At 43.8% G+C, this 18,036-nt stretch overlaps 1 long non-coding RNA gene across 1 annotated transcript; it reads right to left on the bottom strand.

The window, feature by feature from the left end:
- Positions 1–16,298: 16,298 nt before the first annotated feature.
- LOC136463436 (uncharacterized) lies at positions 16,299–17,797 on the bottom strand. Its single transcript, XR_010761017.1, has 4 exons — positions 17,449–17,797; positions 17,178–17,374; positions 17,015–17,084; positions 16,299–16,596 (listed from the first exon to the last, which is right to left on the bottom strand). It is a non-coding gene; the product is annotated as an uncharacterized lncRNA (long non-coding RNA).
- Between the last annotated feature and the right edge of the window lie 239 nt (positions 17,798–18,036).

Raw genomic sequence — 18,036 nt, forward strand, 5'->3', positions numbered from 1 at the left:
TCGGACGGATGGCGATTTGGGAGGGAGGCGACGAACCAGAGGCCATTTTATAGCGACTAGATAGAGAAGCCACCCCGCGACGATGTCACGCTCGCCTCTCGTGTTACTAGCGCAGCGCAGGGGCAGGGCACGGACACCACGCGACGACGATCTTACCCGGCGCGCGCGCGTCCTTACGAGTAGCAGCATGCACGGGGATATACCGAGCGCACAGGGAGGATGTTGGCGAGGGCCGGAGCCTGGGCGGTGCACGCGAATGGATTTTGCATGCAGCCAGGCACTCGTAAGTAGCAGTATTATCACGCGGATCACGAAAAAACGAGAAGGTTTAACTCTGCTGTAAACTTTTTCTTGGTCTGTCCACCTAAAGAAAAAAAACAGAGAGAGTACTTGGAATCTTTCTACATACTCCAACACTATACTCCTAAATAGTACAAAACTTTATAGTTTAAAGCTCTACACTCATAATTTATAAACTTTGAACTATCAAGCTACAAACTTTGTACTTCTAGGTTCAAAGCTTTACACTCAGAATTTATAAATTTTGAACTATCACATTATAAACTTTGTACTAATAGGTTCAAAATTTTACACTTAGACTTTATATAAACTTTGAACTATCATATAAGAAACTTTGTAACGCTAGGTTCAAAACTTTGAATTAGCACATTATAAACTTTGTACTATGAGATTCAAAACTTTAAATTATCACATTATAAACTTTATATTGCTAGGTTCAAAATTTTGAGATTTCAAAACTCTACACCTAAATTCATAAACTTTGTACCGGCTCATTTCAAAATTTGTACCGACATGCTATGAACTTTATACCTCAAATGGAACTTTGAAATTCAAAACTTTGCACTTCAAGTTTTGAAACTTTGTACTACAACATTAGAAACTTTATACTCCTAGATGCAAAATCTTATCATCACGAAAATTGGTTCGAAACATATTCATATTCAATATAGATCTACTTTTATAGATCTCGTTTTAATAAATATAATGATGTTAACGGAATTAAAAATAGACACCTAGCAAGAAAGTTATCATGTTTTAAAGTTTACTTACCTATCCTGTAAAAACAGGATCTGACACAAATCTGACATAGGCATGCGCCTCCCTTCCCTCTCCCGCGTCCACCATCCACGCTCAGGCTGTGTTTAGTTGAAGGGAAAGTTGGAATTTGGGTATAGTAGCATTTCTTGTTTTTATTTGGTAAATAGTATTCAATCATGGACTAATTAGGCTCAAAACGTTCGTCTCGCGATTTTCAACTAAATTGTGCAATTAGTTTTTTTTTCGTCTACATTTACTGCTCCATGCATATATCGTAAGATTCGATGTGATGAGTACTGTAGCACTTTTTAAGGAGTATTTTTGGAACTGAACATGCGCTCAATCTGAAAGAAGGAAACAATCCTAGAAACACCGGACGGAAAAGGAAACCACGCTAGAAACAGAAAGCGTGCGTGGCTAGCGCGACCTGCGCACGCGCGTAGAATAGTGTTTGGGGGAAGGGAAGGGAGGAAGGCAAGTCCAGCCGTCCAGGCAAAAAGGACCCCAAACGCACGCCCAGCGCCGGCTCGTGCCCGGCGGCTATGGAATTTCGGATTTGCAGGCAGGCAGCCGGCACCGGCAGCCCTGCGCCCCGCCCCGCGCGTCGACCTTGTGGAATTTTTTTTTTCATTTTAACACTTTTTGGAAATTAATTTTAAATCTAACACGACCGATTTTTTTTAAAACTAACACTTTTGGCCGCGCCTATTGCCCTGGCGCGGCCAAATGCCTGTGCCGCGCCATGTATGGTGACGCGGCACATGGCTGACGTGGCGGTAACCGGGTCCGCTGACCGCTGACGGGGCAGGTCCTACCGCGCCACCGATCTTGGCGTGGCTACGCCAAATAAAACCCCGCAGTGAGGCCACCCGCCCGCCCACGGCCCTGCTCGCCCGCCCGCCGCCAGCTGCCTCTGCCCTACCCCGCCGCCGCGCAGCTCCTGCGGCCGCCTACGTCGCGTCCGCCTGCCTACGCCGCACCCGACCACTCCTACCGCGCAGCGCCCACGCCGGCCGCGCCCGGCCAGTCCCGCCGCGCAACGCCCACGCCGGTGCGTCAATGTCGTCAGCTCCTAAGGTATCTCCCTCTCGATTTCATGTTATTTTGATTATTATTATTTTAGGATAATTAGTGATTGAGGATAATTAGTGATTTATGATAGTTAGTAATTTAGGATAGTTAGGGTTTTATGATTGTTATTGATTTATGATAGTTTGTTAAATTTAGGATACTTACTGATTTAGGATAGTTCGGTTAGTGAATTTGTTTGTGATTTACGTATGTAGTTTTTATGTTCGAGGTTGTGTGTTCTAGTATAGTTAGGAATTTGGGTTTAGGGGTTGATTAGGTATTTATTAATTAATTTATAGTTAGTTATTTAGTTAGGGATTTTAGGTATACCTACTAGTTTACAAACGTCGGTACTTACTAGTGTGTGATACGTCGATTTTGATGATTTCATGAAGTTTCGTCAAATGCTTATATTCCTAGTGAAGTTATTTATGTTACAAGTGCGTGATATGTCTGTTAATGTTACTTTGAATATATACATGTGCTTTCATATTGTGTTCGTATTGCATAACAAGTAGTTCAAATTTTGCAATGCTACATAATGTTAATTTGAATTTTGTTAATTTGAATACTCTAACACTTTTTTAATCAATTTATAACAGGATGACTCCACCCACGCAGCACCCGTTATACTCCATTCTTGAGGTGGAGTACAACGACCAGTACCGAGCACATATCTTAAGTGACAACGACGCAGAGGTGGCCTTGCCTCATTTGAGGCCCCGCACGCATACTAGGGCGCACCAGTGGGACAAGCGTTACGCGCCATACATACGGCGTGTCGGCTTCCTCGAGTTTGTCCGTGTTGTCAACCACGGTCTTCCGCCCCTTGACCCAGCACTACTTACTACAGCTGTAGACAGGTGCGAGTGCATTCTTTGTACGTAAACTTTCTTATAACAAATTTGAGGCAAGTAACAGTCGTTCTATTCTTATATCAGGTGGAGGCATGAGACCCACATGTTCTACCTACCTTGTGGCGAGATGACCTTGACCATGCAGGACGTGAAGGCTATTTTTGGCCTTCGGTTGGGGGACTTTCAGTGATAGGGATAGTTGACAACGATCACTGGAGGGAGTTGGTGGCTCAGTTTACTGGCTTTCTTCCACCCGATGACGAGGCTTCCAAGAAAAATAAGTGAGAAATTGAAGCTTATTTAATACTTGCATTACTTTCCTGCAGCCATCGGGTCTCATTTTGTTTGGTAAATTTTAGGAAAACTTCCGGTGTTTTGTCGTCCTGAATCACGGAGCGCTTTGATTACTTAAACCCATAGGCTGAGGAGGCTCAGATCGACAGGTTCACTCGAGTTTGGCTCTAGCACTTTCTTGGTGCTTTCCTCTTCCCAGACGTCTCGGGCAATACCATCAGCTGGATCTTTCTTGACATACTATGCCAGCCGTGGGAGAACATAGTGGCGTACAGCTAGGGCAGCGTAGTCCTGGTATGGATGTATCGACAGCTATGCGTTGCCTGCCATCGCACCTCAATGTACGTGAACCTTGGGGGTTGCTCGTACCTACTCCAGGTTTGGTATTGGAAACGATGGCCCGTTGGGAGGCCACTTAGTACTGGTTTACCGGTAAGTACTTCGGTTCATTATATTCTTCGATATGGTTACATATGATGCATTTATTAATGGCTAATTCATTATCATGTTCAATGCAGCAATGGAACGGGCAGGATACACTCCCTACAGCTCTGTTTATCTTGACGGAATCAGAGTTAGTTAGAGAGAATGCGAGGTGCAAGTACAGGGAGTACACGGACGGTCTCGACGTCCTGATACAGCACCAGGTTACGCTCTCTTTACTATCATACCTGTGTCTTGTTCGATCTACACTATATCACAACCTAACTCAATTACCAAATTTCAGGTGCATTGGTGTCCTTGGAATGCTCCGGAGCTCCAGTACTATCTCAGTCCTGTCACTAGGGACGAGTCAGATGAGTATCGCTGCAACGCCCCTCTTATTTTCTTCCACGTGGTCGAGATTCACTTGCCCATCAGGGTCTGTAGACAGTTTGGAAGAATGACAGGCTGCCCACCACCGCTTTACTCCACCAACCAAGGATTGCACGAGTGAGTTATCGATTAATAATAGAGCTATAATTCAGAGGTGTGTGTGGTACAACTAACATCGTTTTGTTGCAGGTATGACCACAGGAAGAGGTACAAGACCAAGGGTTGGTGCGTGACACACAACGCGCACATCCACTTGTAGGAGACTAGGGAATGGTAGCCGGTCCATGCGGGTCCTCCACACGACCAGCACACCTTCGACGAGTACCTGCGCCGGCTTCACAGGTCTACGAGGACACATATCAAGCCTCCGTACACTGAGGAAGCGATTGACGAGGACTCGGAGGAAGATGTGATCGAAGATGTGTACGACGTTGCCACTAGAGAGGACACACAGTTACAGAGAGCCCCGCTATAAAGATACATGGTAAGATACTTGAATGGTACAATTTGTTATCCATTTGGTATTAAGTATGTATACTAAAACTGTTGAACCATGTTTCTGTACCCAGGCGACACAATTATCGAGGCTGTCCAATGAAGCAGCGTACCGGCTTCACGAGTCTAGAGGGCTAGGGCCAGGTGTTCTCGCGGCTTTTGTGGAGATAAACATAAACTTGTCCATTCTAAAAATGTTTGTTCAGTGTATATGCGTTTGGGAAATGCACTAACTTTAACGTCTATTTATGCAGAAGGTGAAGAAGAACTGCAGGAAGCTAGCCCAGAAGCTGAGCTGTATGGACACTCCTTATGAGGAACCGCCACTCTCGACGTGGTCGGGTGCCACATCTTTAGCCTCTTTGAGGACACCAGTCGGCTCTTCTCAACAGATGACAGGTGCCACTTCCGCGGTGCGTACACCACCACATCATAGCGCTGGCAAGGACCCTGCAACTGAAGACGAGGAGGACGACGATGACGACGACGACCAGTGGGAAGATTGGCTGCAGGACGAGATCGACATGTCTCAGGTAGGTGGTGCCCCGCTTGGTACCCAATGAGCCTCACAGGTACTAACAAAGGTAGTTTCTTTAAATACGTAGGCTACATGAACTAACGATCATAAAGAATTCTAAGTAATCGTGCATATCACATACTTGCAGGGTACGAGCCATACGCACTGACAACGCGACCACACCGACGTTGGCTACACTCCCAATGTGTTGCCAACAAATCCGAAAAGACAAAGACGTCCGAGGGATCCTTACACTCCCGGGTCTTAGTTTGTTAGGTCGAACTATTATTGACGTCTGAAACTTACAGGCTTAGTTGGTTATGTTATGTTGAACTTATGTCAAACCAATTAAAATATTATGTGGCAGCTTGTCAACTTATGTTATTTGCTTCATATCCGTTTCGATGCGTCACGTCATCACTGCTTTCGAGATTAAGTAGCAACTAGTTTAGAAACCGGCAGTCCCGGGGTATCTTGATGCCGGTGGCTGGTGTCTTGCGCGAGGGGTCGAGGAAGCCGGGGTCCATGGTCGCGTCGCCGCCGATCCTATAATATGGGGCCAAAAATATCATTGGCTTATCAAATTCTCTATTCGGCTGTGAAAAAAATTTAACAAAATATAGAAACAAATTCATTATTGACTTTACGTTAAGCAATACTTATAATAACTCCCACTATCGGCGCGACGCGTTTCGGGGTGGCGGTGGGCGCGGCGGCCAGGCTTGCTTGCTGCTCGGGCAGGCATGACTGGCAGCGGGGTTTTATTTGGCGCAGCCGCGCCATGCTCCGTGGCGCGGCACTGCCGCGCCAAGATCGGTGGCGCGGCAGGACCTGCCCCGTCAGCGGTCAGCGGACCCGGTTACCACCACGTCAGCCATGTGCCGCGCCACCATACATGGCGCGGCACAGGCATTTGGCCATGTCAGGGCAATAGGCACGGCCAAAAGTGTTAGTTTAAAAAAATCGGCTGTGTCAGATTTAAAATTATTTTCCAAAAAGTGTTAAAATTAAAAAAATCACCTTGTGTGAAACCCGACCCGTGGGCTTCGTAATCGTAAGAATGCGCCACGGCCCATGCCACACGGCTGGCGCAGCCCACCCACCACATGCTCAATAGTAAAAATAAGTTCACATTGCCTCTCAACTTTTACAAAAGTCTATTTTTTCCTCCCTGAACACTAAAACCGGAAGGGAGGAAGGCCAAGTCCAGCCGTCCAGACAAAAAGGACCCCAAACGCACGCCCAGCGCCGGCTCATGCCCGGCGGCTACGGAATTTCGGATTTGCAGGCAGGCAGCCGACATCAACAGCCCTACGCCCCGCCCCACGCGTCGACCTTGTGTGCAGACTAGAAACCCAACCTAGCGGGCTTCGTAATCCTAAGAATGCGCCACGGCTCATGGCACACGGCTGGCGCAGCCCACCCACCACATGCTCAATAGTAAAAAAAAGTTCACATTGCCTCTCACCTTTTACAAAAGTCTGTTTTTCCTCCCTGAACTCTAAAACCGGAAGGGAGGAAGGCCAAGTCCAGCTGTCCAGGCAAAAAGGACCCCAAACGCACACCCAGCGCCAGCTCGTGCCCGATGGCTATGGAGTTTCGGATTTGCAGGCAGGCAGCTGGCACCGGTAGCCCTGCGCCCCGCCCCACGCGTCGACCTTGTGTGCAGACTGGAAACCCGACCCAGCGGGCTTCGTAATCGTAAGAATGCGCCACGGCCTAGGGCACACGGCTGGCGCAACCCACCCACCACATGCTCAATAGTAAAAAAAAGTTCACATTGCATCTCAACTTTTACAAAAGTCTGTTTTTCCTCCCTGAACTTTAAAACCGGATAAACCACCTCTCTAAATTATTAAAACTGTTTGGTAAGCGGTTTTCAAAGACAGTTTTGTCTTTTTCTTTTTATTTATTTCGTCTGAATCTTTGAAAAATCACAATAAATCACAAAAAAATCATAAAATAGAAAATCCAATTTTGTTGAACTCCACATGAGTAGATGTACACAATGAATATATAATATGGTATGCTTTAGTTCGATTTTTTTGTTGTAACTTCATATCTATGCTTTTCTGTAATAAATTCATAGCTGCAGTTTCTACGGTCCAATTGTGGTGAAATTTTTATGTTAGAATAATTATTATATGCTTGAACTGTAGTAAAAATTTCATACTCATTGGATCATGTATAACCTTAGTTATAGATAATGAGTATGAAATTTTTACTACAGTTTAAGCATACAATAATTAGCCCACCATAAAAATTTCACCACAATTGTGCCATAGAAACTGTAGCTATAAATTAATTATAGAAGAACATAGATCTAAAGCTACATCCAAAAAATTATACTAAAGCATACCATATTATATGTTCGTCGTGTAGATCTACTCACGTGGAGTCCAACAAAATTAGATTTTCTATTTTATGATTTTTCTATGATTTACTATGATTTTTTAAAGATTCAACCAAAATAAATAAAAAAGAAAAAGACAAAACCGCCTTTGAAAACCGCTTATAACCCGTCAGGGACGTAAAATAAACGGTTTTAAAAGCTTAGTAAGGTGGTTTATCCGGTTTTAGAGTTTAGAGAGAAAAAATAAACTTTCGTAAAAATTGAGAGAGGTAATGTGGACTTTTTCCTCGATAGTATGCCTGACATTGTGCTGTGTAAGTTCTATACTAAACCATTCAATCTGTTACACATGAAATCCTCCAACTTCATTGTTGATTATCCATGCACAATTACATGGGATATCTGCCAATTTCTGCAGCACGCTCATCATGTCTTCAACCGGCCACCATTCAGAGATATCAAGTTTTGAGAGTCATTGGCCAAGGGGGTGTTTGGTTCCACGGACTAAATTTTAGTCCATATCATATCGGACGTTCGGATGTTATTTAGGAAAATTAAATATGAGTTAATTATAAAACTAATTACATAGATGGAGACTAATTTACGAGATGAATTTATTAAGCCTAATTAATCCATCATTAGCACATATTTACTGTAGCACCACATTGTCAAATCATGGGCTAATTAGGCTTAAAAAATTCGTCTCGCAAATTAGTCACAATTTGTGTAATTAGTTATTTTTTTCGTCTATATTTAATACTCCATGCATGTGTCCAAACATCCGATGGGACAGGGACTAAAATTTTCTTGTAGGAACCAAACACCCCCTAATGCACATGCTTACCCCAGTTGCTATTTGGAAGATTTGAATGCTAAAAAAATACATAGAAGTATATGTTTTCAGCTGTATAGGTTCTTGGCTCAATTTGCAAGAGCTGTGGATGAGGTGTCCTCTGGCTAGTCAAACACATGGAGCAACACATGCTAGAGCTCGGGAGACTGACGACGGACGTAGAACTTTCTATGGGACTTGATGATTGTAACCCTTCTTTGTAATTTGAGGGTTTGTATGGTCAATTTATATGGTCGCGGGGATCAAGTGCTGGGGTGTCCTCTTCCCAGTCAAGAACTTGGAGCAGAGCAACACATGCTACTTCTCCGATTGTAATATCTACAAATGCATTTCCGATAATATAAAATGAGAAACTTAAATGGATATAATCTTGTGGAACATATAATCATCTGGATGTTCCCTTGTGTCCAACGCGTGCTCATATTTTAATATCTTGTTGTTTTCAAAGGACCTCATATTTTCCATATCTTGTTTTCAAAGTAAAACACGTGCTTATATTTTATTACCTCATTTGGTGGTCGTTAGTGATCGTGTCTCGGCGATCCGTGCGATCGTCTCGGCGGTATGTGCAATCAAGCAAATCATCACGAACAAGTAATAAGTAGATGCAATTTACATGATAATCAAATAAAATATTGATTAAAAAATATACATGTCTTGTCTGCACCGCATCTTCTTCTACGACTATTGGTGATCGCGTCGACCCCGAACACCGGCGGCCGTGTGTCGTCATTCTGACACGGTACTTTTACCAAGACACCGAAGCCTGTGTACTCGTCACCGGCTATGTAAATGAATCGGATAAAACGGATATCATCGGTACATTTGTTTTTTTATATAGAATTTGAACATGGATAGTGTCGGCTATGTCGGATAGAATACGATTAAATTTTGATATTATAAATATACGACTTGAGTATTTAAATATAGATATAGTATCGGATTTTGAATATCTAGACTCGGATATGGATAGATAAACTTGTCTAAACAGATTTGATCTCAAATATGGTCATAAAATATGCTTACCATTTGCACCCTACTCATCACGGCAGTGGCGACGATGGTAGCGGCAACGGTGGTCTGGTGTGTATCTCCTGCCATGATGGGCATTGGCGGCTATGTCCTAGTCGCTCTTCCATGGGTTCTTAGGATTGAGGCGTTTGTGCGACGGCATGAGGTAGCACGTTCCTGATTTTACGAGAAGAAAACTACTTGATGCTGAGAGAGAGAGAGATGCGCTTGCAACCAAGCCGAGCAAGGGAGCCGAAGACCTCGGAAAAGGAGCCGCGAGGGTCCTGCGCTTCGCCTGGGCTAGGATGAAAATGGATTGGATACGGACAGATATTATCGATATTATATTTATTTTTATATTTTTGTTTGGATTTGGATTCGAATACGGATAGTGTCAACCATGCCGGATATGATACAGTTAGATATCGACATCATAAATATATGATTTGAGTATTCGGATATAGATACGGTGTCGGATGTTGAATATCCAGACTCGAATACGGACAGATCAAAACCCCTCTAAACAGATTCAGTCTTGAATATAGTTGGAAAATATTCGTACCATTTTCACCCGTAGCCTGGGCGCTTCGGAACACGTGGCTTGCATTCACACTGGCCTGTACGGAGACGCCGTGAAGTCGGCCTGCATCAAATTTTCTTCCTCCAATATTTCATTGGCCACGTTCGGCTTATCCCATATTCAGCTTGTTCGGCTTGTTTTTCAGACGGAATAATATTTTTCTCTTACAACAATTCAGTTAGAATAATGTTTTTCAACCAGTTTCAGCCAAAATTCAGCAAGCCGAACGGGGCCAAGATGGTGGCCTGAGTTAGTTCCTCCCCTAAGGTTTACTCTCTGTTACATCGAATATTTAGACACATGTATGAAGTATTAAATATAGACTAAAAAATAACTAATTATATAGTTTGCGACTAATTTGCGAGACGAATCTTTTAAGCCTAATTAGTCCATCATTTAACAATGCGGTGCTACAGTGACATATGTGCTAATGACGGATTAATTATACTTAATAAATTCATCTCGCGAGTTACTGACGGATTCTGTAATTTGTTTTTTTATTAGTATCCAAACACCTCATACGACACCCTCATATGACACTCGATGTGACATCCTAAAACTTTACACTCTAAATTTAAACAAGGCCTGCCTGACTCCACCAAGGATCGAGAGAGGGCCCATCCCCCGCAAAGTTCCACGCCAGCACGACCTAGGGAGTTATTATTATTGTTTTATTAAGCTATAATAAATTTTGTTCAAATACTACCTCGATTCAAAAACAAAAGTAATTCTTCGATCCTCAAATAGTAATGCTGGATTGAGGGCATCCTGACGAACAGATGGACCGACCCCACACACGTAACATCTAAGAGAAAAGAGAGACGTGTAGTGCAGTTACAGTCAGACGGACCCGCATCCATCCTTTCTGGTTTCTACGGGGCAGTGCATGGAAGCGTGTCATTCGGGGTGCAGTTCAGGGTGCATGTGGCTCATGGGAAATCGTGCATGCGCGTGACCATGGAGTCAGGCTCCCTACTGCGTTCGCTGCTAGCTGGAATAGCCAGCCAGGGCCCTAGCCGCACACGCCGAGGGCCGCAGGCCTCCCTATCACGCATGCCCTCTGTTGCCTAACGCCTAGGCCTGGTGCTTCTTGACGTCCTACTCTTTTCTTTCTGTGTTGTCTGCGCCCAGTCCAAGCTGCCCCTGCCGCATGCTGCCTGCAGCGTTGCTGCTTGGCTGTCCGGATTAGCCAGCTACAGGGCTGCCTAGGCGGCTTGCCTGTTTGTAAGAGGAGCATGGGCCCACATCTGCACGCGTCGTTTGCTGCTTCCGTGACGGTTAACCATTGCCATTGGTAGCTGAGTGCTGGCCCAAATTGTTTCGCCACTCTATGGCACCGAACTCCGTATGTTAGATGCGTTTCAGATGTATGTTTAATTTGGATGTTGCATATGTTGCATTGGCTATACACGTATGTTGCAAGTGTATGTTTCAAATGTTCCATATGTTTCAGACGTATGTTACAAGTATTTTATCCGTATATTTTATATGTTGCAATGGCTATACACGTATGTTGCAAGTGTATATTTCAAATGTTTTATTTGTTTCAAACGTATGTTGGAGTATTTTATGTGGATGTTGCATATGTTGTAGTGGCTATATACATATGTTGCAAGCGTATATTTTAAATATTTCACTTCTTTCAGACGTATGTTGCAGCAAGTGTTTTCATTAGTAGGCACAATATATTTTATGTATTTCAAACGTATGTTTCATATGTTGCATCTGAACGTTACATGAATGTATATCTAGTCTCCATCTGTATGCACGTCCACAGGCGCACAACACAGAAGCGAAGCGAGGGACCCAACAGCATGCGGGGGCACGGACGTGGGTGGTTCCCACCTGTATACACCGGCGCGCAACACAGAACGAAGCGAAACTGGCAGCAGGAAGCACGGGCTTGTGTGCGTACGTGTAGCACCATGCGGGGGCGAGCACCGGGCGGGCAGGGGGACATTTGCAGCCATATGGGGCACAAACGAGGCAGACGACAGCAGGTGCAGCGTGCGGTAAAACCTGTTACGAAGCAATCCGTTCATCAAGAAGAAGAACCAATAGGATTACAGAGATCCCATCCAACCAGATTAGTGACATGGATCAACCTTAGCCTTAGATCTAAATCCAACCATCAGTGTAATCTCTCCCTGTAATCACTGTAGTTTCGTACGGACTACTCCATCTTTCGGAACCGACATCACCGGGAGCGCTACCCGTTGGGAAGCCGCGTATCCGCGTCCCCGAACGGGCGTCTGACAACTCCCGTGGCGTCGCTTCAACCTGTATAAATTGTGAGATCGATCAATGGAAAAGTATGGTTCGATTCATTCTTTCTCTCGATCACTACTGCTTTTAAACACGTTATCAGCACGCTCTGAGAATCAAGAGAAGTTTCGTCGAGAAAGATTTCTACGAGACAAATCCAATGGAGGAGGAAATGTGCCTTGTAGATAGTGGTACTACAAATTCTATACTAAGGGACACCAAATATTTCCTAACTCTAACTAAGAGACAAGGAAATGTCATAACAATCGCTGGACGCGATGCGACGATAGTAGGCTCTGGTTGCGCTACTATTACGCTCCCCATGGGTACTCAAATAACAATTGAGGATGCATTATTGTATCCCGATTCAACTTGTACCTTACTTAGCTATAGAGATATCCGTAAAAACGGATTTCACGTGGAAACACATGAAGAACATAAAGAGGAATTTCTCCTCTTAATTAAAGATACCGAACATGGCAAACAACTTCTTGAGAAAATTCCCTCTTTACCATCTGGAATATATTATACATACATCAGACCCGTACCACATGTTGCCTATAAAATAATTTTTCAGAATGTTAATGCATTCCAAACTTGGCATGATCGCCTTGATCACCCTGGCATAGGGATGATGCGAAAAATTATAAACAATTCCCATGGTCACAACTTAGCTAATTCTAAGTTCCCAGAATCTTCTGATTTTACATGCACCGCATGTGCAACTGGGAAATTGATTTTAAGACCATCTTATCTTAAGATCAAAGCTGAACCACTTAAATTTCTTGAAAGAATTCAAGGAGATATTTGTGGTCCTATTACTCCATCATCTGGGTCATTCAAATATTTCATGGTTCTAATAGATGCATCTACACGATGGAATCACGTGTGCTTATTATCCACACGCAACTATGCTTTTGCCAAAATAATAGCTCAAGTTATTAGACTTAGAGCAAATCATCCTGAACATCAGATAAAATCTATTAGAATGGACAATGCTGCTGAATTTTCCTCAAAAGCTTTCAATGACTATTGCATGGCTCTAGGAATTCAAATTCAGCACTCAGTTCCATATGTCCATACTCAAAACGGTTTAGCAGAAGCTCTTATCAAAAGAGTTAAGCTAATAGCAAGACCACTATTGCAGAATTGTAATCTACCGACTTCATGTTGGGGTCATGTAGTCTTACACGCTGCTGACTTACTACAATTGCGACCAACTGCATATCATACTGCTTCCCCACTACAATTAGTACGTGGAAATCCACCGAGTATTTCCCATCTACGGAAATACGGTTGCGCTGTATATGTACCGATTTCACCACCAAAGCGTACATCTATGGGTCCACACAGAAAATTAGGGATCTATGTCGGGTATCAATCTCCGTCGATCATTAAATACCTGGAGCCCCTTACAGGGGACCTATTCACGGCCCGATACGCTGACTGTATCTTCAATGAGGATCATTTTCCGGCATTAGGGGGAGATTACAAGTACCAAAATCAATGCCCGGAAATAAATTGGGATGCACAAGACATCTCCACTCATGATCCACGTACACAAGAATCTGAACTTCAAGTTCAGAAAATCATAAATTTGCAAAACATAGCAAATAATCTGCCAGACGCATTTACTGATTATAAAGGTGTCACTAAATCCTATCATCCTGCTAGGAATGTGCCTGAAAGAATAGAGGTACCAAATAAAACTATTCAACTCCCACCTTCGAAACCGGTTCTAGGTAAGAGGGGGAGAAGTAAGGCTATCAATCAGGATGTGGCTCCTAAACGCCAAAGGAAACAGGATAACAAAAATTCTAAATCAGTAAATGTGACACAACAACAAGTTGTGGGACACCAAGTGAATAAACAAAATTCACATCCCACATCAACAGTGCACTCAATACCTGATGTTGGGACATCGGAACACCCTGACGCTATCGTATTGGGAAATAACGAACCGTCACGAGGGGTACAAGAAATTTCCATAAACTACATTGATTCTGGAGAATCATATGACCGAAAGACTACAATTGTCGACATATACTTTGCCAAAACAATTGCCGAAATTATCCAAACTGATCCAGATCCCAAGACCATGGCAGAGTGCATAAAGCGCTCGGACTGGAACAAATGGAAAGAAGCAATTCAAGCAGAGTTAGCCTCGCTCACAAAAAGAAAGGTATTCTCATCAGCAATACCTACACCTTCACAAATCTTCCCTGTGGGATTTAAATGGGTTTTCGTCCGAAAATGGAATGAAAATAATGAGGTGGTGAGATACAAAGCGAGACTTGTAGCACAAGGGTTCACGCAGAGACCTGGCATTGATTTCAATGAAACATACTCTCCAGTTATGAGTGGAATAACTTTCCGATATTTAATAGCATTGGCAGTTCAAAATCATCTATCTATGCAGTTGATGGATGTAGTGACAGCATATTTATATGGGTCACTTGATTCGGACATTTACATGAAGGTTCCCGATGGAATTCCTATTCCGAATCCTAAAGCAAGTCGCGCCACATATTGTGTGAAACTTAATAAGTCACTATATGGCTTAAAACAGTCAGGACGGATGTGGTACAACCGACTGAGTGAATTCCTATTACAAAAGGGATACACCAATAACGATGATTGTCCATGTGTCTTCATAAAGAAATCCCAAACAGGGTTCTGTATTATATCCGTATATGTGGATGATTTAAATATCATTGGCAACCCACATGATATCAATGAAGCACGCAATCTCTTAAAGACGGAATTTGAGATGAAGGATTTAGGTCAAACTAAATTTTGCTTGGGTTTACAAATCGAGCACCTTCACTCAGGAATATTAATGCATCAATCTGCCTATATCCAGAAAACACTAGAGAAATTTAATATGCATAAATCATATCCATCCAAAACTCCCATGGTTATTCGGACTCTAGACATGGAGAAAGATCCATTTAGACCAAAGAACAAAGGTGAAGAGGTACTGGGGCCCGAGGTCCCATATCTCAGTGTCATTGGAGCACTAATGTATCTTGCAAATCAAACTAGACCTGACATTGCATTTGCAGTAAATTTACTGGCTAGATATAGTGCTACTCCAACTAAACGTCATTGGACGGGAGCCAAACAAATCTTGCGATATCTCAATGGCACCAAAGATCTTGGATTATTTTTCCAAAGAAACCAAGATCCAACTGTAATTGGATACACTGATGCTGGCTATTTATCTGATCCCTATAATGGCCTATCCCAGACAGGCTTTGTATTCCTATATGGAGGAACAGCTATATCATGGAAGTCATCTAAACAGACTTTAGTAACAACTTCCACAAATCATTGTGAAATTGTTGCACTATATGAAGCATCACGGGAGTGTGTATGGCTCCGCAGAATGATTAATCACATACAGCAATCTGGTGGGATTGGTCCCATTGAATCACCCACAATTATCTATGAAGATAATGCTGCTTGTATTACACAAATGGAAACAGGTTATATCAAAAGCAATATAACTAAACATATTTCTCCCAAATTATTTTATCCTCATGAATTACAAAAGAATGGAGAAATAAAAATCTTGCAAACAAAGTCTTGTGATAATCTTGCAGATTTATTCACTAAGTCATTACCAGGTCCCATGTTCCAAAATTTTGTTCATAGTATTGGTATGCGACGACTTAAAGACTTGCAAGTTTCAGGGGGAGATAATCTCTGAAAATAATCATTTGTGTTAAATATTATATTGCACTCTTTTCCTATTATGAGTTTTTACAAAAAACTTTCTCATAAAAGGTTTTTAATGAGGCAATATCTAATGTATAATATGTCATATTTCCTATTTTCTCACAAGAGGTTTTTAAGGGGAATATCAAAGGCATTCTCTTCCTCATATTTTCCCACGTGGTTTTGGAGGAGGACATTGCCCATAGACCATTATATTGTTCTAAACTAAATTATGGATTTTTCCTATAAAGTTTTTTTTCCGTATAAGTTTACAATGGACAATAATCTAAAAATATGTCATATCATTTCTCCTGATTTTTCCCCACTGGGTTTTTGAGGAGTTTAATGACATATCAACAATATAGCACCTCATATTTTTCCTACAAGGTTTTTAGAGGCCCTGAAGATATTATTTGATCTCAAGACTGGATGCGATCAGGGGGAGTGTTACGAAGCAATCCGTTCATCAAGAAGAAGAACCAATAGGATTACAGAGATCCCATCCAATCAGATTAGTGACATGGATCAACCTTAGCCTTAGATCTAAATCCAACCATCAGTGTAATCTCTCCCTGTAATCACTGTAGTTTCGTACGGACTACTCCATCTTTCGGAACCGACATCACCGGGAGCGCTACCCGTTGGGAAGCCGCGTATCCGCGTCCCCGAACGGGCGTCTGACAACTTCCGTGGCGTCGCTTCAACCTGTATAAATTGTGAGATCGATCAATAGAAAAGTATGGTTCGATTCATTCTTTCTCTCGATCACTACTGCTTTTAAACAAAACCCATCAGGCATACGGGGTGGGCGAAATAGAAGCGGGCGTCCGGACGGAGCTCGCGTCCGGACGTCCGGTGCTCGCCACGTCCATCCTCAAGACCAAACAGCATCTGTTTTTGTGAGTTACATTGAATACTATGTAGGTGTGAAATGTGTAAGCTAAAAATCATACTATAACCATTGCAACTATATATACGAGATATGACCAAATCTTATATGACACCGAAACATAAAGTGCTGGTGATCTATTGCTGCTTTGACAGGGAAACAAATCAAAACAAATAAATACAAAAAATAAATAGAGAATGAAGGGACGAAGAGGAGGGAGTATTTGGCTACGACCTTACACTATGGCACCGGACAGAACAACAACCTCGTCTGCTCGTCCTGCACTGCAGCATATGGCACACACCTGAACCGACGGCAGATGAAAAAGTAAGACTGTGGTAAGCCAAAAAAAAAAAGACAGAAAGGAGAAGAATTGGGGGCCTGGAAAAATACTAACCTTTTTTTTAGAACAGAAACTGCATTCGGTACCATGCACAATTAGCGCAGTCCATAATCGCAGTGGATTTTGCTGTATCCACGCGATGCAGTACTGAAAAAGGAACGGATGTTGGGTCACCCAAGGAACGGCACGGCTGCGTAGGTCCCTCCATGTTGGCCATGTCCGACTGTCCGCCATCTCTGCAGCATAGCATGCTGGGAAAAACTATGAGAGGATGGATCGACAAATAATGGCGGAGGAGGGGGAGAGGATTTCTGGATGAACTCACCAGATTTGGGCAGTGTGGATGGGGATGAAGATCAACAGGTTGTCAGGTCCACCGGACGGCACTGCTGCGGGGGCATGCCGCGGCGATGGTGCTGCGGGGCCACGCCGCGGAGCCCCGCAAGCGAGTTGGCCGGGGGCGGCTCCGCGCTGTTGCCAGACCAGGTCGCGGCGGCGCGGCTGCGGGGCGCTGCGGCCACGCCGCGGGGCGGCCGGAGGTCGTAGGTGGAGTCGCAGCCAGCGGAGGGCGCTGGAGCGGGCGGAGGACGCAGGTGGGGTCGCAAGCGGCTGGTGGCGCAGGAGCAACGGAGGTCATCGCTGTCGTTGCCCTCGCTGCTGCGCAGTTTTTTTTTCGTCGTGAGTTGTGACGCACCGCTCTGTGCGGCGATTTGGGCTTGTGGGGGCCCCGCTGGGGCTGGAGCGCTGGCCGGCGGGGCTGCGCGTGGGACGCGAGCGTGTCGGGCATCAGACAGTATCAGGCAGGATCGGACGGCAAGCAGGTAGTCACTATGGATGACCAGTGTTGTGTGAGGAGAAATCAGAGGGACACTATTGAACTACAGTGCAGTTCGCCAAAAATAGAGATCTTCAT

Source organism: Miscanthus floridulus, chromosome 7 (genome assembly GCF_019320115.1).
Source record: "Miscanthus floridulus cultivar M001 chromosome 7, ASM1932011v1, whole genome shotgun sequence".
Lineage (NCBI taxonomy): Eukaryota > Viridiplantae > Streptophyta > Magnoliopsida > Poales > Poaceae > Miscanthus > Miscanthus floridulus.